General features: G+C 37.7%; 1 protein-coding gene across 5 annotated transcripts in view; it reads left to right on the top strand.

Annotated features, from left to right (window-relative positions):
• Positions 1-26,486, top strand: part of SHANK3 (SH3 and multiple ankyrin repeat domains 3) — a 7,266,504-nt gene that overhangs the window by 6,935,680 nt on the left and 304,338 nt on the right. The window lies entirely within an intron of this gene.

Below are 26,486 nucleotides of genomic sequence, written 5' to 3'. Positions count from 1 at the left end.
AATAGTACCCTCACATAGGTGTTTTTATTTTCAAGGTGTTCCAGGGATAGATGAAGTGCTAGAGATATGGCATCTGCCATAGACCGGTTTGATCATTAAGCAAACTGCAGAGGGTCAAGATCAGTAGGTAGCCCATATGTTATGGCATCCTTGACTAGCCTTTCAAAGCATTTCATCACTGTGGAGGTGAGGCCTACAGAGTGGTAATCATTTAGGCAAGATGGTAGAGTCTTTTTCAGTAATGGAATGATTGCCGTGTCCTTGAAGCATTTTGGAATAATTTGCTAACTCAGAGAGTTATTGAAGATATCCATGAGGACATTTGTTGGTTGGACTGTGCAGTCCCTGAGCACTCACCCTAGCATGTTGTCAGACCCAGATGTTTTTCTCAGTTAACTCTGCGCAATGTCCTCTGGACATCAGCTGGGTTGAGGGTGAGCATCTTCTTGTTGAGGCCGATGAGCATTTTCTTCACTGTTGTTCTATTCCCTTCCTCGCATCTGCTGAAGTAGACATTCAGCTTATGTAGGAATTCCCTGTTGTCCTCACATTACAAAGATAGGGGTTTTTAGTAATTTATGGACTGGATACCCTGCCATAGCCGCCTGGGGTCTTTTTGGTCAGAGAATTAGCTCTGGATCTTTCTGCCATAGACGCATTTTGCTTCTCTCACTCCCTTCTTCAGATTCACTCTGGCTGTTCTGAGGGCTATATGGTGGGATATATTTGATAGGTTAGCTGTGAATTTTGCCATTGTAAGATAATATTGCTCAGGTTTAAGTAATAGGATTTTTTGTAATTCTGAAAACATTGGAGATGAATACACTAGGTTAGGAAGGAGAATTGAACTTGTAGTAGTCTGTTTAGTTGTTCAGTTAGAAAAGGCATATTTTTTTCTATAACACTCTGAGCCTCTCATAGTTTTGGGACGACATGACTGATGCAGTACTCAAAAATTCAGTTTGTGGAATATGACTGAGTTTTGTGTAGTATCACTGTTATTGCTCAAAAGCATGAATTTGGTTTTTGAACATTATAAATTAAAGCAGATGCTTGTATTATTTTCTCTAGGGACTAAAAACAGTTTGGTATAGTCTGTATTGGATGGTTGGTGCTGAACATATTAATGCAGCGTCAACAGCATATTAAACAAATGTAATGTTACTGGGCTCTGCAGATTTGTGCATATCATTCATAAATATTGAGAATGCCAAAGGTCCAAAAGTGGATCCTTGTGGGACTCCTACATAGGTTGGTAACTGGAGTAGGTATCTATCCACTGTTCGCTCTGGACATGATTAGTAAGATACCGCTTAAATCACTGTAATGTTGAAAGGCTAAGTTCAAATGTTATACATTTTTGCAAGAGATGAGTATGGGAAACAGTTTCAAAACTTTAGTGAGATCAAAGAAAAATGACTTAACAGCATCACTTTGATTTATTAGCTTGGTTGGTATATTAAGTTGAGTACAGTAGTTGGAGTACTATAATGTGGATAAAAGCAATGTTGAGTAGGAGATAGAATATTGTTTTAGGAGATGTCTGACTATTTTTGAGTATTTTAAATAGCAGAAATCCTTGAGCAATTATTATTATTATTTTATTTTATTTTACATTTGTTGAACGGGAAAGTCCGACTGGATACAGATCCATTTTTAGCAGAGGCCCGGGGAGAAAAGCTCCAAAAGGAAAACAAACAACAATTTAAAGAAATCAAACAAATCAAATAAAAACAATTCAAATAAAACAAATCAAACAAACTAGACAAGTCAAATCAAACAAAAAATTGTTACATTTGCTCAAGGATTTCAAGTTAGTGATTATAATCAATACATAAGCTTACATAAGGTTACAGAAACACAACAAATTATAAGCAAGACTCATTAAGTTTCTAAGAGTAACACCTTTAATCGCCTCATAGTTATGTAAATATTGTGTTAAATAAGGAGTTGTAGCTATTAAGCAAGAATGACATAGTTGTCGTTGTGCACGGAATGGACAGCTTTATTTAGATATTTATATTCTATTGTGTATTTTTGTTGGGATGTAGATTCATAATATGCAGGAGTATGCTGTAGAACCTACTGTATAGTATTGTGCTTTGTTGGTAATATGAACTACCCTAGGGAGAAGCATGGGCATAGCCAGTTATCTATGTTGTGGGTTTTCAGGAGATGTTTAAATTGATTGGTAGATACAGTGGAGGTTATCTGGCCTGGTAGTGAGTTCCAAGTTCTAGCAATGGTGTAGGCGAATAGAGATTTCCCTGCGTCGTTGTTATGTTTGATGACCTTTATGAGGTTCTGGTTACTGGATCTTAATGGTCTTGTGGGTATGTGGGGTTGAAGTATCCCCTGAAGGGCAGGGGAATTTTCAGGAAGATAATAGAGTTTATGAGCTGTTGAAAGTTGGCTGAGTAGCAATAGATGAGGAAGCTCGAGCCATTTGAGTTGCTTTAAGGCAAGACAATGGTGCGATCTGTATGAGGCTTCTGCTGCAAATTTGGCACTCTTGTAACAAGATTCCATTTGCTTTAGGTCTGTTTGGCATAGGTTAGTCAGGACAGGGAGGCATAGAGAAGGATGAGCAGGAGATGAGTCCTCGCTATGGTTGCTTTGGTTTGTTTGGTCAGATATTGCTTATTCCTATAGAGGAGTCCTAGTTTTTTATATACTTATTTGATAGTTTGGGCTATGTGGGTATCAAATTTTAGAATATTGTCGATTTCAACACCTAATAGCTTTGTGTGAGAAGTGAGGGTGATTTGGATGTTGTCCTTTGACTTGATGGTGAAATCATTATTTAGTGGGGGGGATCAACCAGGACTAAAAATCAATAGATTGTTTTTTTTGGGGATTAAGAATCAGTTTAATGTTAGTGAACCAGGTTTCAGCTAGCAAAAAATTCTTCTGGGTCAAGGTTTGTAGCTCTTTTAAGTTGGGGGCAGCACAAACAAGGGTTGTGTCATCTGCATATTGTACAACAGTGGCACTGACTGAGGAAGAAGAGATGTGATTGGTAAATAGTTAAAAGAGCATTGGGCCTAGGATAGACCCTTGTGGCACTCCTATGCTCACTGGGAGTAGGGGAGGGGGGACAATTGGCCTTGCCAGAGGACAGCTTGTTGCCGTTCTGATAAGTAGCTTGTAAACCAGTCTAAGGAGGAGGAGCATAGGTTTAGGTGTGACAGAGTTTGGAGAAGAAGGCTGTGGTTAACCATGTCAAAAGCTTTTGACAGGTCTAAGAATATGGAAGATGCAAATAGTCCCTTATTTCTATAGTTGTTGACTGTATCGGAGAAAGATAATAGTGCTGTAGTGGTGCTATGGGAGGGTCTAAAGCCATGCTGGATTCTGGAAAGTAAATTATTTTTAAGGAGATACTGGAGTATTTGGGAGTGCACAACTCTTTCTAATATTTTGGATAGTGGTGATAGGATTGCTATAGGTCGATAGTTGGTGAGTTCTAAGGAGTTACCGCCTTTGTGTAGAGGAATAATGTGAGATGTTTTCAACAGGATGGGAACCTTACTTTCTGCAATTGATCTGTTCATGAGTATGGACACTGGGTAAGCTATTGCCTCTGCTGCTATTTGTACGAAATCTGCTGGTAGTTTATCAGCTGCTAGTGTGGTGGGTTTAAGTTTGTTTAGAAGTCGAGAAATTACTTTGGTGGGTACTGGTTGCAGGGAAAAGTTGGAGGTGTTTTTATTCACTGTTGTATTTGGGGGTGAAGGGGGAACTACTATTATGGGGCTATCAGTGCTATCTTGAGCCCTAGCAAGTGTTGAACTGTTTCGGTAAAGAATTTGTTGAATTGAGTGGGAATGTTGCTGTGGTCATTTGGTAGTACACAGGTTGGGGTGGGGGCTTTTCCTGGGTGCATTATACTGTTTACAGTGGTCCAGAATTTTTTTGGTTTATGAACATGTTTTTCTTGCATGGTTTTATAGTAGTTAATTTTATCTTATCTAATTTGCCTCTTTGCTTTGTTGCGGAGTTCAAGGTAAATTTGCTTTGAATTAGCCATTTTGTTTTTCTGAAGCTGGATCCAGGCTTTGTCCCTTTCTTTCTTGGTAGTTTTAGTATCTTTGGTTAGTCATTTGGTACGGGTGGGATCATGAAGGTTTAGGATATCTAAGAATGTGGAGTTGAAGCATTGTACGGCTTCGTCAAGAGTAGTAGTTTTAGTGGGTTCCAATTAGTACATTTTAGAGCATTAATGAAGTTGGTGGGTACAAAGTTCTTTTTATTACGGATGACTCTGAGGATGGGTTGGGTGATGTTATGTGGTCTAGTCCTAATTAAGTAGGTCAGTAGGTGGTCACTTATACTATCAGGTAGACATCCAGATTGTTGTGCTAGGGTTGGGTTGGATAGCAAAATCCAATTGTGGATGGATTCACATTTGGAAGCTTTGTCGGTTCTGGTTAGGGTGGATATTACTTGGGTAAATCCATGTAGGTTTATGTGGGCTGTTGGGTTTTGGCTGGAGCAGGTTGTCCAGTCAATGTTAAAGTCTCCTAGTAGTATGGTTTCCTGTGGTAGGGATCTGGAGCCTTTTTCACCGGGCCTCCGCTGAAAACTGGCTTTGTTCCACGTTGGACTTTCCCGGTTAACAAATGTTAAATAAAAATAAAAAATAAAGAAATAAAAGGTCAATTAAAGTTGGCCAAACGTACATACATCAATGTGGCACACACAAGTACATGGGCGAGCATATGCACACACACACACACACACACACACACACACGCACACGCACACGCACACGCACACACACACACACACACACACACACACACACACACACACACACCACATGGATACAGCTACATCTATCTCTATATGCATGCACCCATTATACGACTATCCATGCAGTGACACACATATCCACTATTATTTAACACAGCAAGCAAAGAGATTTTGCCAAAAACCTTGGCTATAGATCAGTGGTAACTCTAGAAGCAAATGGAGATCTAGTGCCTTACTTTTCAAGATGCAAAAGAAAGTCAGAAATAACAATTGAAGCCAGTATTGGTTCTGCTACCTGCATTACAATATATTACATAAAGAGTTCAGACACTGAAATATATCCTGCTCTTAATAAAATATGTCTATATCTAGCAACTTAAAGCTTTGAGCATATGCAGTTTCATAGTCACACTGTTTATTTTTTAACCTTGTATAAGGGGATAAAGTATACAATGATTTTATAAAAGAGAGGTTGCAACTGATTTTTACATGTTTTTTAAACAAAATAATATGCTTTTATATGACATATTTTTACATTCTGGGGTACTGTATATCACAAATGAAGATTGTATTCATGTTTTATTACTCTGTTTTAAATGTACTTTTAGTACTTTCTTGTTAAGAGTTCTTTCGCTTAGGAAGTATTAATTGGCGGTAATGAGTCACATGTAATAGGAAGGAAGTTTTTAAATTAAAGATACTTGCTTCTTTTACAATTCTGATGAAGTTCCGAAGTACAGAATGAAGCACTAAACATTTATGTTCAATACATATTGTGTGGTGCTCAATCATCTTCCAGGATGTTATTTTTTAATGTGATATTGGTGACCTTTCATACCAACAACTAGTTCTACTAAAAGCAAGCACGGAAAGACTCTTGGACGCAGGTTTTAATTTAGCACTTTTGTTCTTTTAATTTTAACAAGAACTTCTTCAGAATTAAACCCCATTACACTCACTGAGATCTAACAATGGTACCAATGAAAAGACCGTTAACAACCAATCATATGATACTTCCTCAAACTTGATCTTCTTAAAGCTGCAATGTTAAAAATTATTACTTAAAAATGTTACAAATATAGAAAAAATACACAGATAGTGCAACAATGTGTGTGTGTGTGTGTGTGTGTGTGTGTGTGTGTGTGTGTGTGTGTGTGTGTGTGTGTGTGTGTGTGTAAAATGCATATCAAAAAGTAAACTCCTGAATAGACTTGTAAGCTTTTACATCTTCTGTGCTTACAAACATTTGATGTTTACACACTCATTCAACCCTGGACTTTTATCTGTACATAATTTAATTTGCCACTGGGATTCGCAGCATTCAAGTAAAACATTGCGATTAACCAAGAAATCCTTGAGACTGACAGTATGTAAAACAAAAAATGGAATTTCTTGAAATTGGAACAAATTAATGAATGTTTAGCTAGGAAATAGCTTAAATCTTTATTTCTAATCATCAGAGCATGTTCATAAATTCTTCGCAATAGCTTCCTGATAGTCTTGTCCACATAGCATCCTGGGCAGGAATCACAAATCGCCATATACACAACACCCTGGGAATTGCAGTCATGTCTGTCCTTAGACCAAAGATTTAGGTTCAATGTCTTAACATAAATGTTCAAGCTATTTCTAATAAATCAGCACTGTTTGCACCTTCCACATTTGTATCTACCTAATGTTCCATATCTTATTGAGGCCATGGAAGAATGACTTTCTAGCATGAATTTCACATTTTGCATTCTCTTGTATGTGAAAGATAGACCGTCTACAAGAACCTTAACTAGTTCACCATTCCCTAATGTAATCTAATGTATTAGCACAGGAGAGGGATTGTCAGAGGCAGTTGTATTGGATAATATATTTTAAACAAGAAACATTTTTATTGAATTATCACTTATGACATAGACAGTCATACATTTACATAAATGAAAACAAACCATATTGACATATTTTCAGTTGCAGACATCATACATCACATAAAGTCTTCTACACAGTGATTGTCAATGAAACATTACATAGATCATTCAATTCCTGCCTTTCCTTAAACATCATTCCTCCTCCAAAACATTATTCTGCATGTATTGTTCCCGCTATTCCCATTTTTTATGTAATTCACTCCTATCTTTTTCTAAAGGTCCCACTTCCAGTTCTTTTATTTCAGTTACTATATTCACTACTTCTAGTATGGTTGGTTTAGACTTTGATTTCCATTTTCTTGTAATTGCTTTTTGGCAGCCACCACAATTAAACTCAGCAAGGCCTTACTATGTCTAGGCAATTGCAATTCTGCATCACTGAACCAAAAAAATGTCCTTACTTCCACCAATTTGCTCACACAGCATTTCTGACAGAGCAGTCTACAGAGGATTTTTAAAGTCTGTCAACTCATTACACTCCCAAAAAACATGTTCTTAATTAAATCTTTCTTCCCCATCACACCTCCAACTTTCACAATCTACCGGAGGAAAAATTCTTTGGCGACAGACTCTCCTTTCTCCATTCACATGTTGGCTTATGTCTTGGAATACTTTCTGCCACTTTATGAATAGAATATTCTGTATTGTTTTTGTTATTCTCCTCAAGGATTAAAATCCCAGTCTCTACTTATTTCTTAAGGCTGCCTGTTTCATCATCATCCCTTTTCACTTTGAAGTATAGCTTTCTGCTTGTGCTATGTATGGCATCCTTAACTGTGTAACTCTGAAATACCCTTTCAGATTAGGTAATCCCAAACCATACTGTTCTATTGGAAGGATCAGCTTATCCACTGTGAATCTTGCCCTCCCACCATTGGATAATACAGAACTGGATTCCCATGAGTTACCAAATTGGGATCAGGTAGTACTCTGATACTTACGCTTTTAAGAATGCTATACATTCTGTATGTATGTGTGGGGGGGGTGAAGTGCATATGTACTCAATGCCTTACCAGTGGAGTTCTGCAAGGAATTGTGCTAGGACTTCTGTTATTTAGCATCTGCTTCTGAGATCTTCACTTATCAAATAAGGATCTTTGGTTAATTAAGTTTGGGAGTTGTCATCAAGCTCCTCTCTGGCATACATGCATTCCAGTAGAAACTTACACTTGTCAATAGCTGGTGTACTCAAACCCAGTGTCAAAAACTAGAACACTGTAGCATTTGGTAAGCACCCTTAGCACCAACGTACAGTGTAGGTACCATGCCTCTTCAAAATGAAAAGGTCTTGAGACGTTTGTGCTGTGCACATGAGTCTATGCATAAGCAGGCTTGGGGGACTGTCAGGGGGTTTACGCTTGACCATCACTTTGCAATGGTGGTTAAAAAATCCTTTTACCTTGCACAGCTCATGAGAAAAGGTATTTCTCACAGATCAAAAGAAATCCTCACTTTCCTTGTAGTCTGCACTGATTCTATGAATACCTGTACAATGGAGGTAAGACAACATACAATGTTTAATCACATTATTCTGCTATTTTTATGACAAAGGCTTTAGAACACCAATGTCAGCTCCATGGTGGAGACAGCCATCATGTTTTGGGAAGGAAATCATAGTACCTGTAGAAAATCCACACATACATTGGAAAGTAGGCAAACTCCTCACAGAGAGTGACTGGAACTAGGAAGCACAGGCTCTGGACAGAGATCTTTATTTATGTATTAATTTAGTTTGGTTGCAGGGATAGTACACTGATCTCAGCAGACCGTTTGCAGTCAGAGCCCCTGAGTGAAGAAATTCAGAAAAAAAAAAAAAATCAAGTGCAACATTGTAGCATTTGGTAAGCACCACTAGCTCTATTTTAATGCATAGATACCATATGCCTCTTCAAAATGAAAAGGTTGTGAAAGACCTGTGCTCATGAGGTTATGTATTAGAAGGGGAGGAGATTATACTTACAGTGTCAGTGGTACAGCAGGTAGCATACTTGCCATTGGTGTAGAAGGCTGTGGGATCTATTCCCATACCAGGAAAATCGACTGATGGCACTACAGTGCAATGTAAAGGGGGTGTCGAACACCTTACTGTGCTGACCTTCAGGTGAGATATTAAACTGAGACCCCATCTACTTGACCTGGTAGTAGCTCAAGTGGATGTAAAAGATTCCAATTGCACCTACTGAAAAGAGTGGGGGAGTTCCTTGATGCCCTGGCCAAATTTCCCGTAGTAGTAAAAATGCCACCTCACTTCTGTAAAGGAAAATTGTCAGGTGGAGTTTAATGCTGAACCAGAACTTATCTTGTAGTTTATTTGCTGTTTTTTTTTTCTTTCTACAGTAGTAGCTGTTTTTATACTGAGTGCAATCATTAAAATCCAGATGTAATATTAATATCAGTATCAGAAGCACAATCTGCAGAACCCCATTAGGTGAATGGACTGTACTGTCTGTTCGCAATGCTGTTAGCAGTCCCGGTAAAACAGACTGTTATACTGTGTCTAGCAGTTTAGAAGGGGGTGCCTGCACTTGCAAACTTTATTGATTCTAACAGGTCACTTAAACACAAACATACTCATGAGTTGCTTCCAGAAGAAATACTTGTACCTGGTGAGTATAGCTGATTAAGAAATCAAAGATATTAATTTTAGATGCTGATTGCTTGTGATATGATGAAGAACATTAAGATAAACCTAATAAGGTTACAATGAATAGTAGCAGGCTATCAAGGGTTTGTTTTCACACATTCAAGAAGGGAAAACAGAAAGGTAATGTAGGATTTGTCTGCAACAAAATATTTGCTCTCATGGCATGTTAATTTGACTGTATAAAACACTTTTGATATTACTAAAGTGTTTCTAAATAAAAGCAAATGGATACAAATATAACTCTGTGTGTGTCTCTGCATAACTGTCAACTGTTCCACTATGACAGAATGTCCCTGATTTTGACTTATATTTTTGACTCTTCCTTATAAAATGTGTGTATTTCCAGCAAATCGTTAAGGACTGTAGTCACTACATGGTGACAGATATTTGAGTTCCTGACTTCATATCCTTCAGAAAATGCACACTAATACAATTTTTGTTATTCCAGCAACTAAGTATATGAGAGGAAGATTTAAAAACTGTCACTACTTATTATGAGCGTTTGTCTTTTGCTTTGTCCCTGATTCTTGTGCGAAGAGGCTGAGAGCTCTGTGTGTGTGAGTGGGTGGGTGAGTGGGTTAGCACATGCAGGAGGGTGCCTTGGACTCTTGTATGGCATATTACTGTTTTTTTTTCTTTTATAAAATCGTGACTAATAACACATTATGTATTAAGGTAACACTTTCTTTATTGAGTACATAGGCTTTGTAGTTATTCGCCTGAATACATTATTACTATATTTTCAATACAGAAAGCACAATTTATTATGTTGAATGACTCTGGCTTTGCTTATGCCTGCTTTGAAGGTCACACATTTTTTAAACACATATTCTGCCTGTTAATATGCAATGTTACATTCTATTGTTATGTTCACATGGAAGAAAAACACAATGAAATATAAGGGTTGAGTGTGGTTGGTTACTGCTGTATTCGTCATATCTTTCCTTACAAGCTTTTTTTTTTTTTTTTGAGTTTTGACAGCATAAGCTGTGCATTCTCTGCTAACATAACTAGAACGATATTAAATATCTGTACTTTTTCTTTTGCAGTGACAGATTGTCTATGATTGACTAAGTGTACAAACCAAACTGTATGACAGCTCTTTCTAACATACCAGCTTTAGGTTTAATTAAAAGTAATCATCTTTTAAACTGATAGAAGGGTTAGTGGTATTGTTTGACTGCACTTGGTTCACTGGTTTGATTCTTGCTTTAAGGGTGTAGTCTTCATACTCTACTCATGTCTGTGAGTTTTTGTCACCCTCCACATGCTGAAGACATGCCAGGAGGCAATTTGCCAAGGAAGCAATAATGCCCTCTATGGTGTGTGTTAATGTGTAATTAATCCACACCCAAGGGTGTTAGGCCTCTACACCCTGAAAGGGCATTAATTACAAATTAACACACTCCCTGCAGGGCATTATTGTGTTTAGAGAAAGGAGATCTCTGTAAAATGTGTTTTACTTACTTATTTATATATTTTTTATTACTATATTTTTTAATATATATTTTTGATGTAAAATAATTCCTCCACCTAATGTTTGAAAGTATCTGTAGTATATGTAAATGGTGTTAGAGGAAGCATTTTACATCCAAAATATATCATTTTTAAAAATATCTAGATATTTGCTTTATTTTTTGGTGCCTTACTGTTAAAATATGTGGTTTCTTGTCAGTCATTGGGGATTGAAGTCATTAAATAATGACATACATTTGACTTTCAGACTTTATTTTCTTCAGAAAATTCATGTTAACACAAATCCTGTTATTTAACTTGCTTTATATTTTTTATAAGTAGGACATTTAAAATCTATTTCTAGAGGTACTCAAACCTCTTATCTGCTACTGCTAGAATTCCATCATATCACTGTCTCTCTCTGTCTCTCTCTCTCTCTCAAACACACACACACACACACACACAAATGCGCAGCCGTACACACACACACACACACACACACACACACACACACACACACACACACACACACACACAAATGCGCAGCCGTATACACACACACACACACACACACACACACACACACACACACACACACACACACACACACACACACACACACACACACACACTTGCACTTCAGAAAGATGCATGCTAACACAAATGTTATCATTAAAGAAACTTTGTGTTTTTTATATATATATATATATATATATATATATATATATATATATATATATATATATATTTTTTTTTTCATAAGGAATACGTTCCTGTTTTGGGCATTTGTTCCCTTTATGTTAGGTTTTATCCAGTTAACCTAATCTAAGAGGTGAGATGTACATAAACCTCCTCAATGCTGCTGCTGCTCAATCCCTCTCACTCTTCACTCTCTCACTCACACAAACCTCGCTTTCATGCAGGCAAGCACGCATTCACACACACAGACAGAAACAAACACAGAAACATAAACATGCACCCACACATTTTTTTCTGTTATACTTATAGTTTTTACACTTGCTGAACAGTAAAAGCACTGTTTAGTGAATGTAAAAAAACAGCTCGATCAATCTCACTTTCACTCACGGGCACACATACACTCACACATGCACACATAAACAAAGACACACTTTTGTTTTTTAGTTTTCATTTTTTTTAAACATATTTTACAGTCGCTAAACAGCAGAAGCACTGCTTAGCGAGCATAAAACAACAGCAGCTGTTAGTTTTATTTTTTACTCAGAGCTCCATGGCAGCATTATATGCTGCCATGAAGCAGTGGACTCATTTACTCTTTTTTCAGGGGGCATTACTTGTACATTAATACCCTGGTGAAGAATGCTCATTCTCCAGTCAGGGTGCTGAAGTACAGTTTGCCCATTCTCTAAGCCTTTATAATGCATGGAGGTGTGTGTGTGTGTGTGTGTGTGTGTGTGTGTGTGTGTGTGTGTGTGTGTGTGTGTGTGTGTAGTTACACGCATCTTGTGATGGATTGGTGCCCCATCCAGGTTACATTTTCTGCCTCACTGACCAACACCATTTATGCATATGCTACTTCTGATAAAGTCAAGAACCAAGTAAAACTGTCTTATAAGTTTGTGAAATGCAAATAAGTAAATGTTGAACAAAGGTCAAAATAAACAGATGAAGTATATGCTAAATGTATTCAATATATAATTAAAACACAGAATAACATTATAACATAAACAGTAATAGTATAGAGTAAAATATGCAGTGCATAACACTGAAAACCACAAAAGTTATGAACATGTATAAAACACATCCTTGAAACTTTGTCAGCTTTCAACATCTGGATACCATACTGGCATTATTGCAAGTTTTTCAAAGTACTGTACCAAAACAGCATTTACAGAACATCTCTCCTTTTCTAGTTTCAGGCTTAATTGTTTTCCTGTTCCAAAATAAATTTTGCACATGGTCTAAAAAGCATCTTCTGAACCAGAGGTGAATATTTTCCTTTTACTATTTTAAGTACTCAACATTGCTCTGAAGTTTTCCATAGTGGTAAACCCTTACCCTGATCCCAAAGACATTGCAAATATGCTAACAAATAAGCTTTCTGGCAACTTTTGTCCTAAAAACCCCTATTCCAAAACAGTCATCCCTGAATTCTCTCATATTGCATTTTCTTAAGGTACTCTCTAAGACCAAAAACAATATCTGCATGGGTCCTCATAACATGTTTGTTTGATAAACAGCATCAAACATGCTTTTGTTGAATCTTTCTCCTTACATTGGTTAACCCAAGGTTAGTCACAAAGTATCTACTCCTGGTGCACTTCTGTGGTGATGCCTCACCAAAGACCCCATAAATTACACTAAAGCCTTACAGCATATTATAACTGATCTTAACAATTATGATTTCAGCAATATTATGACATCTGACACACAACAATATGGCTTCCTGAAAGGAACATCCTGCCTGTAAAATCTTTTTTAAGCACATTTACTGAATTATCACCTAAGACAGAGGCAAACAGACATGTATATAATAGGTTCATAGGTTTATACTAGGCTATCTGCCCTAAGGCATTTATAAGCCTAGCCCAGAGTTTTTGTGGCTTACGCCACCCCTTATGTTAAAAAATACTGTGCCCATTAGTTTATTGTGCCTATGTCCAGCAGTGACACAGAGATGATTCCAGGGGTAAACCTACGATCTCCCATCCACCGGTCAAGATTTCTCTTGAACAGAGCCAGCGAGGTGCTCTGCCTCACATGGACCGGGATTTTATTCCACAACATAGGGAGTCTCTGGGTGACAAATCTATCCCTCCAGCATGTCCTATTTATATCCGTGCTAAGGTTTAAGTCGCTTGCTCTAGTGGATCTGGTAGATTTGGATTTTTTGAGGTGGAGCATGTCCATTAATTCTGGGTTGGACATGGCCTTGTATGTCAGGCTCAGGTCACCTCTGAGCAGACGGTATGCGACTGAATAGAGCTGGAGTTTCTTCAGTCTGGCAGCATATGACAGATTTTGGAGTCCCTTTATCCTTTTGGTGAGGAACTTTTGGGGTCTCTCCAATTGCTGCAGGTGTCGGATGAGATACATCCCGAATGGGGCATTGTACTCTATCATTGGTCTGATAAGTGAAGAGTACAGGGGAACAATGACCTCACTTGATCTGGATGTGAATCCCTTCATGATCAGGTGGGCAATGTAGAAGGTTTTTCTAACCACTTTAGCAATGTGAGTGTCAAAAGAAAGGCCACTGTCAACCTGGGTCCCCAGGTCCCTGATAACCTCTTCTGTGCTTAGTGGATTGCCACCTATATGGTAGCTTGGGGTTACCTTGTTTTTCCCGAAGGGTATGACTATACATTTTTTGGCATTTAACTTCAGGCCATGGCTCTGGCACCAGCTATCAGTTTCCGTGAGACCCCTCTGAAGGATATCTGTGTCCAATGTACTTACCACTATGGCTCCCAGTTTGCAGTCATCTGCAAACTTTGTCAGCCATAGTCCTCCTATGTTAGCCTGTACTTCTGAGAAGTAGATGCCGAACAACAGGGGGCCAAGGACTGAGCCCTGTGGGACACCACTTGTTACCGGCTTGGAGTCTGACATGGTGCCAGCTACTCTAACCCTGTGGGTTCTGTCCTTTAGCCAGTTTGCAACCCTTCTTGTGACATGTGGGTTTACATTTAAGCTGGTAAGTTTCTCTATAATACCCAAGTGGGGTATTGTGTCGAAAGCTTTTGCAAGGTCAAGGTAGGCTGTATGGACTGCCTTTCCCTCATCAATGGCCTTGGTGACTGTTTCGAAGAAGTCGACCAAGTTCAAAAGGCATGATCTGCCCTTGACACAGCCAAACTGGGTCGGGTCCAATGTCTGCAAGTCCCCTATGTCTTTGTTTATGAGCTCCATTATGATCCTCTCCATAGCTTTGCAGACCAGGCTTGTTAAGCTTATGGGGCGGTAATTACCAGGGTCCGTAGAGGCACCGCCTTTGTGGAGTGGGACCACAGTTGCCGTACGCCACTCCTTGGGCACGTATCCTGTGGTAAGGCTAAGATTAAACAGCTGCCTTATGTGCGGGTTTAGTTCCTCATTGAGTTCGTGTAGCACACAGCCGTGGACACCATCCGTTCCCATTGATGCTGTGTTTTTAGCTTTAGAGAGAGCAGCTTTTACCTGCGCATTGGAGATGTCTGGGAGGCTGCACTCCGCTGGGATAGTTATCTCTCCTTTTGGGGGGGAGAGGGGGGTGAAGTTGGCACTGAACCTGTCTGCCAGTATGTTGGCAATGTCTGTGGGTTCAGTGATTTTTGTATCATTTTGGACTAATTCTGAGCATATCTGGGAGTTTCCACCCAGGTTTCTAACATAGCTGAAGAAGGCCTTATGATTGTCTTTTGAATCTATGGCAATTTTTCTCTCAAAGTTGGCCTTGGATGATTTTATGAGTGCTCGTATTTTTTTTACTAATAATGATCAAAGGTGTCTTCTCTTTTATGGATTTTGCTCTATCATGTAACAGCTTTCTCCTCTTATTGTAAAGTTTGTTTATGGCTGGGGTCCACCAGACTGGACGTTTGCCCTTGGTAGTAAGATTCTTGGTTTTATTAGAGATTGCCTGATCCATGCAGTCCTGGAGGTGTTCGTAGAAGGCATTTGTAAGGGCTTCCGCAGCTTGGGTTGTGGTTTCCACTGGCTCGGGGGCCTTGAAGGATACCACACCAGTCTTGAGTAGTGTGAAGTTTGCTTTAGAGAAGTTCTTCACTGTGGTCTTTTTTGTTTGGGGTGGGGGCGGGATGTGGATATCCAGTGAGATTAGTTTATGATCTGATCTCACCAATGAGGGATATACTTCCGGTGTGGAGCATTTTGTCCCCATGTTTGTGATGATGAGATCTAGTATATTTTCTCCTCTTGTGGGAACGGTGACTAGTTGTTCCATGGCATTTGAATTTATGAACTCCAGGAACCTTTGGGCTAGAAAGTTTGGGCTTGAGTAATGTTCCCAGTCTATATTCGGGTAGTTGAAGTCACCCAATATAATGGTGTTTGGAGATACATTTATACCCTCCAGTGTCTTCAGGAAGGCTGTGTGAGGTTCCTGAGTTTGAGAGGGTGGCCTGTAGCATGCTACAAATTGTAGAGCAGTTTTGCCTATGGTTAATTACACCTGGATGGTTTCCGATGCTTCGTGCGTTGCCACCAACCTGGAGGTGTGGTTCTCCTTGATGAATATGGATACACCCCCTCCTTTTGTGGTGTGGTCCGGGTTTTGGGGCCGGAACGCATGATATGAGGTAAAACCTGATAGTGCCGGGGTGCTCTCAGGAGCCTTGAACCAGGTTTCAGTCACAGCACAGACATCGATGTTCTCCATACTGAGAAGGGCCTCGAGTGCGTGCATTTTGAGATTTAGACTTCTGACATTGAGCAGCATTACCCTTAGTTTCTTCCCATTTTTGTTTTCTAGAGTGGTAGGTTTAGAATTTGAGCCTTGCCTAAAAAAGGCACTATGGGGGTGGCAAGAGCCTTAGCCAATATCCGGAATCCCAGATCCCAGGGGTGACAGGTGCAAGCCGTCCCTTGCGAAGCAGCGTGGCTTGTCAAGCATGTCATCCCAGGCAGACAGACACTGGATCCCCTTTGAATGACACCAGAAATTAAGCCAATTGTTAAAGCTGATCATCTTGTCTCTATGTTGTGGCATCATTCTTGGTGAAGGAAGGATGCTGCTCAGGGTCAGGGTCATACCTGCCTGGGCTACATAATCAGAGAACTCCTCTATGTCTCTTTTCATGTAGTCCATGGAGGTACGTCTCAGGTCGTTCACACCAGCATGGACAATGACTGTGTCATATTTGTACTTGCTGTGGAGTGACCCAAGTGCTTGTGTTATGTGGCGGATTCTAGCGCCCGATAGGCAGCTTACTGTGACCCTCTCCTTGTTCAGCCTGGTGAGTGGGACGTCAGTGTGTCTGACTATGGAGTCACCTATGACAAGTATGTTTGGTGTTGTATTTGGCCTTAAGAAAAGTAACCAAATAAAAGAAACCAAATCATATTAGCATGTTCCTTGTTACAAACATTAAACATCACATATTTTTTTTTTGTATAACTAACATCAATCCAGCATTACATACATTGCTCATTTCCTTCCTTCCCTTAAATCTCACTCCTCCTCTAAAACATTATTCTGCATGTATTGTTCCCACAGTTTCCATTTTTTCTATCTAATTTGTTCCTACCCTTTTCTAAAGATCCCACTTCCAGTTCTTTTATTTCCGTTGGAATAGTCAATATTTCAAATACAGTTGGTTAGACTTTGATTTCCATTTTCTAGTAATTACTTTTTTTGGCAGCAACCAAAATTAAACTTAGCAAGGCCCTACTCTTTCTAGGTAATTCAGATCTTGTATCCCAGCTCAAAAAAAAATAATTTCTTTAGTGACACACATTTGCTCACCTAATATTTCTGACAGAGTATGCTGTAGGGAATTTTTGAAGTCTGCCAATTCATTACACTCGCAGAAACATATGTTCCCAGTTACCTCTTTCTTCCCCATTACACCTTCATCATCATTTGACATCTGCCTGAGGAAAAATTCTTTTAGGTCTGCTTGTGGTATGAAAATACATATGCAAGCACTTCCATGCAAAATCCTAAATTTTCTAAACTTTGATGCATACTTGAGAGCCATACATATTTCCTTCCATTTTTTCCTTGTGAATTGCTTATCCATTCTCTCTTCCCAATCTTTTCTAACCTCCTCTGATTGATTCCTGTAAATTTGTTCCTGCTTTGGAAAGGTACCTATGATGATTTTGTACTTTTCATAGAATATCTTAATACCAGCATGGACTTCCTCAGATTTACCATCAGTGGCTATGGTAAAAGCATCCGTTACTTGGACATTTCTTTGAGTTTTGATGCCTCTCAAATGTCCTTTGCAAGTAAAATTTACAGGAAAGAACCATTTTTAACCATTACTTGTACAGGGACAGTTTACATCCATCACATATGGAGATGGGTGTTGTAAAGGGCCAACTAATCAGGCTTAGTAGATTGACCACTGACAACGATATTTTTCTTAATGAGACTTCCAAAATCAGGAATTTCTTCATCGGTCAAGGTTACAATCATAACTGGTTAGTTGGCATTGAAAACAAAGTATTATTGCTTAAGGACCACAAGCTCAACGTATCCTGGGTAGTATTTCTTCAGCAATCTCTTTGGTCAACAATGTCAATGGTGTGTCAACATCTACCAATCATGTTTGCATTCAGCAAGCTTTTTCTATTCCCGTTTCTACTGACATGCCCATTATTAGAGACATCACCACTAACAACTAGAAAATTATATTGGGCAACACTGATCTTGCCAATGTCATTGGCGACAAACCCTTTGTCACCAACAAAAAGCTGTTCAATTTGAAATCTATCTTTGAATGTACAGCCCCCTCCAGCTTACACATTTAACACATGCCAGACACCTTTTGTTGTGGCAAGTGTAAGCAATATAGGTACATCACTCATTCGTCCTCAGTGTATTTCAAATCACTGGGTATTTACATTTGGGCAAACAAAAGATTTGTTTGTAATTGTAATTCTAAGTACTTAGTTTACTCGTAATCCTATAAATCTTGTGAAAGCTTTTACATTGGCAAGACTATAAAATGTCTGTCAAGGAGAATCTACTAGCACACCTTGTCTGTACTTAAGAAAGATCCACATAATGCACTTGCTAAACATGCTCTGTTATGTACTGACTTTAAGAAGTTCACTTTTTTGTTTTAGATTTTGTACACACAAAAGATTTTCGTGGTGACAGTAATAAGTTGCTTGAATGCCCTGAATCTGCATGGCAAATTTGGCTTAGAGCCGATCCTGATCTTGGATTTAATGAGCACATAAATATACAGTGTGTTTTACTGATGCAAATGTTACGCTGATAGTTTTTATTTTTTATATTTTAAATTATATGACATTAGTTTATTATTCTTTACTTGCAGTTTAAATTTCAGTTCAAGTACATCCTTTTGTGACAACATGCACTATTTAATGATTGGTAGTGTTCAGTCATGTGATTTTTTGGCTCTCTTTTTGAACTGCTTTTCCTGTTTGACTTGTATTTTCTGAGAACAGTCTTGTTTTTTTCTACTAAAGAACAAAAGCGTTAAAAAATACAAGGTGTGTCTGGAGCCTTGCCTAGGTGGTTGGTAAAATTGGTCTCAGTTACTGATTCCTATAGTTATCGTATAATATTTTACATGCCCTACTAATGACCCCTTTTTTAACAACAGCTTCTTTTCTAGATACATCTAAAAACTCTTGCAGAGCAGGTTTTTCACTTAGGATTCACCCATCCCTTTCTCTTTGCCTATATTTTGATATCAATCCCTTATAGGAAAAGCAGTCTCTAGCCTGCAGTCCAAATCTCTTCTTGGCCTCTTCTCATTCTCTTACCTTTCCCTCTCTAGTTATTTGTTCCCAATACCTTGGTTCCTTTACCAGTTTTCTTCAATAAATTCCAGCCCCCTCCTGGCTATTCCCTATATCCCTAAGTGCAGTCACCTCTACTGGCAAAATCTGCTTTTTCCATTCTTGTGACAGCTTATTTCTTAGACTACTTTCTGCAACTTTATGAATACATTATTCTGTATGGCTGTTGTTATTCTCCATAATGATCTGCTTTCAAAATCCCACTCTCTCGTTACTTCTTACATAACCTCCCTGTTTCATCATCATCCCTTTCCACTTTGAATTATAGCTTTCTGCTTGTGTTTTATATATATATATATATATATATATATATATATATATATATATAAGCCTTAACTATGTAGCTCTAAAGGATCCCATTCAGAAGACTGACTCAACAGAAAGTTGAGCTTCATACAGTCAAGATCATATGATGAACTTTCCAAAATATCAGACGAGAGAAAACAACACAAATCTACATTTAAGCTCCCCCCTGCACCACCGACACCCACCCTGCATATTATATATATCAGTTCCAAGATCACACTAAAGTGGGGGAAAAGGTAAATTCCGCAATCTCCATTGTACTGTGATCTCCATTCAAAAGCTTTGACATTTCGAAAAGTTGATCATATTAAGTTCAACTTTCTGTTGAATCGATTTACTGAATGGCATCTAACTGTAAAATATACCTTCAAATCAAATAGTACCAAACCACCGTGTTTTGTTGGAAGGATCAACTTATCCCATTTGGCCCCTGTCCTTTTCCCCTTCCAGACACATTTCTTGAACTCATTATTAATTATTATTCACAACTTCTCTGGTTGATAAAAATATGCCTGACCTGTGTATAAAACTAAAGGGACTAAAACATTTTCCCTGCTTATATCTTGCTGCCCAGATCGATAAGCATGAGTTCTAGTTTCTCATTTTTTTACTATCTTTTCTTTAGTCCCTTCCCACATATCCTTAGTTGCCATAACAGAATAATTTTTAATTCACACACCTAAATACTTTATTTTAATATGTCCTCATAAATATGGGCTTTGCTGCACAAATTAATATGTAAGTACATAGTTTACAGCTACCGCCTTTGTTTTATCTTAATTAATTTTTAACTTTATATCCAGAAAAGACCTGTAACTGTCTCAAGATGTTCCACAACACTGAGATGTAATTTTCTGGTTTGATCATGTTCAAAATAATATAGTTTGTAAATAAAGCCAACTTTTATTGATCACCATACCAAGTATATCCTTAAATGTATTAATCACTTATTTTCTTTGCCAATGGTTCTAAATATAAATCAAATAACAAAGGAGGAAGAGAACACCCCTACCTAGTTCCTCTTTTCAGACACAATTTGTCAGAAATGAGCACTCACAGTTTAATGTTTGCCTTTGATCCCTCACATATCCTTCTAATTAACCTTATTATTGAATAAGGGAATGCAAATGCTTCTATTGCCCTACTCATAAAAACACAGTTTACACTGTTAAATACTTTCTCTGAATCAAGACCATCAGCAATAGCACTATTTTCATACAATGTGCTTATCTCTGGATTATCACTGTTGTGTTAATGTTGTCAAATGATTGCCTCCCCTCCACAAAAAACACATTCATCCATATCAAGTCTTCAATAAATATTTCCATTTGTGCTCTTTCTAGATTTTCACATTCCTCTGCTTTATACAACTTTTCATAAAATTTCTAAAAAATCTCTAATACCACTACAGGATCTCTGGCCCTCGTTCTTGTTATACATTTCTTAAGTTTGGCAACACCCATTTCTACTTTTTTGTTGCCTAAGTCATTGTACTAAAAGTTTTTCTGCTCTGGAGTTATTATAAAAAACACAATTGCTTAACAACAATCTTTCTAAACTCATGCATATTATCCGATTCCCCTTATTCTGCAATACTTTAACCTTTATCAGCACCTCTAAATAATTCCTGTTACTTCTTAATATTTCTTTTTTTATTTCTAGCATCTTTTAAACTCCACTTTCATTTTGTCCCATGCACTTGCTATAACTTCTGAAGAAATGTATATCTTCCCTAATAGCTCTCAAGGAATTTCCACTACCCATTCCTTAAATTCTTCTCTTTTTAACATGTAGGAAGTAAAGCCCCAGTATCTCATTTTTACTTCATTACCCTGCATTTTTATTGTAGTTGTTATTAGCACATGATCTGAAATAGTTATTGGATATGTGTCAATGCTTTCAATTAAATGGACATGTTCCTGTGAAATATAATTTCTGTATAGTCTAACCCAGTTATCACACCTAGGAGAATAATATATAAATTCTCTCTGAGCTCCTACTACTGAATTTGTGTTGCCATACTAAATATTTTCATAACTGATGTCTTCAGACATCTACCCTGTTTTGTTATATTTTCCCTTCTAGGTCCCCCAGATACATCCTTACTGTTGCAAATCAAATTCCAGTCCCTACCTATAAGTAATATTCCCTGCTGTAAGATGATTATTTCTCGCAAAAATTTCTTAAGATCCATAATAGCAGCTTTAGGTGGAATATAAATACATGCCAATGTAATCCTCCTCCTTTGCTCATAGCTCCTTACCACCTCAAATCTACCATTATCTTTTTTTACCTTTTCTATCACTATTGGAGCTCCTCTAGCAATTAGTGTAAGTACTCCACTTTTCCTTTGCCCCAAATACTCTGCTGAATATCCCTCCTGATGTCCTTTCTTTATCAAGCTTACATGGTCACTCCTTTCTAAATGTGTTTTCTGTAGCATTGCTATTTTCACTCTGCATGTCTTAATACAATTTAATATGTTTTGTCTGTACCTGTGAGGCCATTCACATTCCAAAATAATATGGATAGTCTAATCATTATGACAAGAAGTTATTATTCCCACCTATTATATATGGCAGCTTTTTTAAATGTCTATTTCCAATTTTTGTGCTACAATCACCCACTAATATTTGACAAGGTGATATTTTATGCACTTGTTTCTTGACATCTCCTTTTGAATCTGTGTCACATTTTACCATACTTTTTATTTTAATGAAAGCAAAAACAATCCCTCACAATATTGCCATACCATATTAGTTTAAAACAAACTCACAAAACTATGTACATCTTCAAATAATGACGTTTTACCTTTCTGATAGGACCAAGTGTCCCAAATCAACAGCTGCACACAAAGGCATTACCTAACCTAAAATTAAGGTTATCCACACTAAGATGCACATTACAGCCTGTGTTCCTACTTACACTAATTGCTGCCTGTTCTTGTCTTACCTTAATTCCCCTCCCAGATGTGAAAAGCAGTTTGTATGCGTTCAGAAAATATTAACTTTTAACCTTAAAAAGTGTTTTGGTTTTTATTGCCCATCCATGTAGCTATCTTATTTCCATGGAAACACAAAGAACCAAATGTACAGCTGCCCTCAGCTACAGATTTCTCTAGTCACACTGAACATTTATTTGCTAAAGCAAATTTTTTAATTACATTTAATGTTCTCTTATTTACTTGCTTACACAAAATAACTTATTAGATTAAGCCAAGGGCCTTAATCCAGACATTAACCAATGCAAAGGTAAGAGAGAGCATGTCAACTCTATTTATATTACAATGTGTGCACGTTTACACCTAATCCACCATCCCAACAACCCAAGATTACAGCATATTAACATGCCTTTGTGCAACCTTTCTTCTCTTTTTACATTATAATGCCTACATTTCTTAAAACTAAAAAGAAGAAAAAGGTAATTGTTTACTTTAGTATCTTTATCATATATAACAAGAACAGAAACTGTTTTACTATATAACATGCAATTTATATCAAGAAATGTTAAGAATAGAAATTGTTTTACTTACAGTTACTTTTTTCCCCCTTTCCTTTTAGTGTCCTTCCAAACATTAATGACATGAAGTGGGGTAGATGCTTTTCAGCCCCCCACAAGTTTAACAAAGTCATCAAAAGACCAATCTTTCCACTTTTCTTGTAAAGTCATATTTCACAAATGTGTTTGATGCTTTATAATGCCATAATTATTAAATAATTTCAGTGTTGCTGGTCTTCTTCCTGTTTATCACCATCTCTCAAACCCAGATTCTGATTCAAGCCTGAAGTACTCCTAATTCTTTTCATCAACTCCTGTGCTTTTCTCTGTCTCTCAAGAATATTCCTTTGGAAGACTGGAAAATGTTTGACTGGCAAAGTCTCTCTATGAGCTGTATTATCAGAAGAATGATAAGCAGAGTCTTCTGTTTGATGGCTCACTTTTTGTTCAGCAAAATTTTGCATTTCTGCCTTTGCCATTTCTGCATCATAAATTACCTTGATCCTTCAGGAAAATATTCTGAAGACAACTGGATAAAGAGCTTGAATCTCTCACCTACCTCTCAACATTCCCTGATCACTGGGATACATTTGCTTCTCTTCTGCCTGGTGTACAGTGAATAATCATTTTCCACAAACACTCTACTGTCTCCAATTTTAATACTTTGCACTTCTGCCAAAGCTTTGTCAGAATTAACTCTTTCTGCTGGTCGAATTGCATCTTTACTATTAGAGGCCTTAGCTGTTTCTCATGGCCAAGTTTGAAGCATACACACACAATGGGTCCTTTCAGTTACACATCCTGTTGTAGAATACTAGTCCATTTGCTTATTTGTACTTTCACAAAATTAATACAGTGTGTTTCTTCTAGTTTCTCTGGTACAGCAGAAAATCTCAGGTTTTCCCTGCATGCTCTATCCAATAACTGTGTAATTTTTGAAACAGCTCTCCTTGAGCAGTCACATACTCAGCCAGTCTTTCCTTCATTTTGTCCCCTGATTTTTGCAGTTTTAACAGTTCATCTGAATAGTTGTTTAAGGCTTCTTTCATTTTTCCAGCCTTTTATTATTTGAGTTGATACACTCCTTCAATGGTTAGTTTATTTTAATCAGCTATGTGCATGGTTGCTTTATTTTTCCTGTATATTACTGGAAGTCATGTCTTGCACCAAAGCTAAAGCTTGAATTGCTTTTTGCTAAACAACAGCAAGATTTTTTTTTTTTTGCTTCAACATTTCTAGTTGACTTTCTTTTAGGGTTTCTAAGTTTCTTCTTTTCTGGCATCCAGGCAATGTATTTACTAGCCAGTAACTGAATTTACAAACACTGGGAGATTTACTGACTTTTATCTCTCAGTTTCTTTTTTCACAGAGCAAGAGCTGAAATTAAGCTGCTGATCAGTGTACAGCCATCTTGGAAGTTTCTGCCTGCTAAATCCTGTTAACATTATTGAGACATCATTGAAGCAATCAGCTGTAGTGATATAGTTCGTAAAGCCTTTCTTGATCTGGCCAAGGCATTCAATACCATATCTTATGCCAGAATTGTAAGGAAGCTATCTTCATGTGATAAGATGGCTTGCCAACTGGTTGAAGGACAGAACACACACTGAACATGTGAAAGGCATCTCTTGAGGTAGTGTGAAGGTAACCAATGGAGTCTCTCAAGGGTTTGTGCTGGGTCGTCATCTGTTTGGCATCTATGTGTCTGACTTCAAAACTGAGACCCAGGTCCTCTGCTTAACCAAATTTGTTGATGGCAAAACCCTACATATATTTTTGTCTTTCAAAAAGAGGTTATGTTTGTTAATGCCTGCAGTAATGATAATTGCCTACACTGATAAAATTTAAAAAAAAGAACAAATAAAATTTTTTTTGGCTCTAAGTTGGTTTGGTCATATTGAATAATGTGAATGTGCTACCCCAACCCCATAAAAAAAGTAAAAAATGTGTTTAGTGACAGTTATGATATTTACTTCAGAAAACAACAATTAGTTTCTACTTACAGCACTGATAACACTCCATTATCAAGCAAAAAAAAAAAAAAAATAGTCAGAACCCTGGACACATGGACAGACAGTTTTCTTCTGCGTTGGTCACCATACATCAACTCTAGTTAGGAAATATTTCTATTTATATGCAATTAATTGCCAAAGTTATTTAATCTACACCTAGGGAAGTTACAGTTCCCCATATTCAGTGGTGGTAAAACCTATTATTGAATCAAATGTTCTCACTTGTTTGTAACACACTACATATATCCAAAAATTGAAAGGCTCCGGAGGTTCCTAACTAGGAATTTCTCAGGTATCAAGAACCTGAGTTACCAGGATAGTCTAGAGGCCTAGTTCTTCAACTTTGTGTCTTATATACTCCTAAGGAGTGATCTTTGCCCTGCTTACCTTGCCATTGGAGATCTTGTGATACATGATCTCCTTTTTCCTCAGTGAGTTCAACTGTACAGCTAACACTAGAAACAGAGATCTGAACCTTCATCAGCAAATAAATAAAATGCTTTGGAGAGGTAGAGTCATCACTCAACATCTTCTCTTTCTTTGAAATTAACTTCCACTGAAAGTAAAGCAATGTGATTCACTATCTTCCTTAAAACATAACCTGGATGGAAGTATGGGTTCCCCTCAGATTTATCCGAGGACTAACTCTAACTGACCTCAGCCGGCTTGGGAAATGAGGTAAAGCCTGTGTATGGGGATTTGGCAAGGTGCCCATAGCCATTAGACTAATTAATTAGTCTTGTAGATCCCATTGTCCTAAATAATTGATCTAATCAAGCTGAACATAAAAACAGTCAAATATTCTGGCTATTCTTTCTTATCAATTACTTTGTTTGACCATGTTTTGTGGTCTACCAAGTCCAAAGCTTTAGGGCAGTCAATGAATATCCCACCTGTGAGGTTTCCTTCATCCATCTAGAGTGGCTGTTGACTGTGACAGTCGAGTGGATGGTCATTGCATTATTCTTAAAGCAGACTCTATGTTAGTGTTTGGACAACTTGTGTTGTTTTATATATGAGCTAACTTGGGATAGGAAGAAAAATAATTTTTCATAAGGTGGCAAAAATGTAAATACGTCTTAAATATCCACTTGAATTGAGGTGCAACTTTTTCTATAATAGTTAGATGAGGCCTCCAGATACAAGGAAATATGCTATGAGGGAGTGATATGGTAAAGATATGATGAAAGAATATATTAATACAGACATTGCACAGTTTGATGAACTAAGATACAAGATATTGGAGGTAGATGGGCTGTTATAGGGGCGGGTGTAAATTCTGCTGTGGTGAATGTCTCTAAAGAAGGAAGGTGGAATTGTGGAGCAGGAATAGGTATGGATGGAACTCTGAAGACTTCCTTTTTTAGGATTTCATCAGCTGAGGCTGGGTCTTTTATAGTGGAGAAGGTATCTGTTGGG

Source organism: Protopterus annectens, chromosome 11.part0, assembly GCF_019279795.1.
Source record: "Protopterus annectens isolate FY-2018-M chromosome 11.part0, PAN1.0, whole genome shotgun sequence".
NCBI classification, from domain to species: domain Eukaryota; kingdom Metazoa; phylum Chordata; order Ceratodontiformes; family Protopteridae; genus Protopterus; species Protopterus annectens.
Note: the sequence above shows the minus strand (reverse complement) of the source record. Positions and strands in the feature narration are given on the sequence as shown.